The following is a 1,307-nucleotide window of genomic DNA, read 5'->3' as shown; positions in this document are numbered from 1 at the left end:
TTGAATATTGAAATTTGTGTGTGATGATGAAGGTAATGATGTAATTTTTTTTGGGATTATTTGTAAAGATTTTCTATAAATAGATCTCTCATTTGTGAAGAAAATCATAATTGAGTTGAGAGAAAAATATTATAAGGTGTGTAGTGTGATAATTTTGAGAGTTTGAGATTTTTACTTTTTATCGTAAATTTTTATTTTTTCACAACACGTTATCAACACGAAGCTCTAAAAGTCCTCCATATTTTTCCAAGCTCCAAAACAGAAGAAAAAGATAACAAAAGCAATCATATTTATTTTACTATTTATTTATTTATTTATTGTGTATATACTTAATATATAATATAATGTTATAATAAAATACATTTTTCAAAAACTTGTTATAAATCCTGGGAGGATGTTAAGACGACATCCCACACTCCCGGTAAGGGATACGACAAGTATTAAAGCCTATAAGATTTTTAAACAAAATATCTTATGACACCTCATTATAATATTGTGATATGATATACATAATTATTTAAAACATTACTAATATTATATACACCATATTATTACCATAAAATTATACAAATACATACATTTATTTTCTTGTACANCAATCATATTTATTTTACTATTTATTTATTTATTTATTGTGTATATACTTAATATATAATATAATGTTATAATAAAATAAATTTTTCAAAAACTTGTTATAAATCCTGGGAGGATGTTAAGACGACATCCCACACTCCCGGTAAGGGATACGACAAGTATAAAAGTCTATAAGGTTTTTAAACAAAATATCTTATGACACCTCATTATAATATTGTGATATGATATACATAATTATTTAAAACATTACTAATATTATATACACCATATTATTACCATAAAATTATACAAATACATACATTTATTTTCTTGTACACCAACGGTCATAAACGGTAACAAAACGGCTAGTTTTTGCCCTATAAATATGATCTCACAAACACATTCAATCACTCCAACTTTCTCTTCTTCTCTAAAATTATTCTTCATCAAATTTTTGAAGAAAAAAGAAGATGGCTTTTTCAAAGTTATTTTTAATTATTTAATACTCACGAATCTTGTACTTATCGGAGAATATCCTCCTCGTGTGTTTTCTTTATTTTTACGAATGCTTGTATTTGTTGTTTATCCATTACTTTGTATTGCAATATTCATTAACTAATAAAATGCATCATAATTCTTTTTAGTACCACCATGTCAAACTTGACAAAGCTCGAATTTGTTGCACTCGACATTACGGGGAAAAATTATATGCCATGGACTCTCGATGTAGAAAT

This window comes from Primulina huaijiensis, chromosome 18 (genome assembly GCF_012295235.1).
Source record: "Primulina huaijiensis isolate GDHJ02 chromosome 18, ASM1229523v2, whole genome shotgun sequence".
NCBI classification, from domain to species: domain Eukaryota; kingdom Viridiplantae; phylum Streptophyta; class Magnoliopsida; order Lamiales; family Gesneriaceae; genus Primulina; species Primulina huaijiensis.
This window is presented reverse-complemented; position numbering follows the sequence as displayed.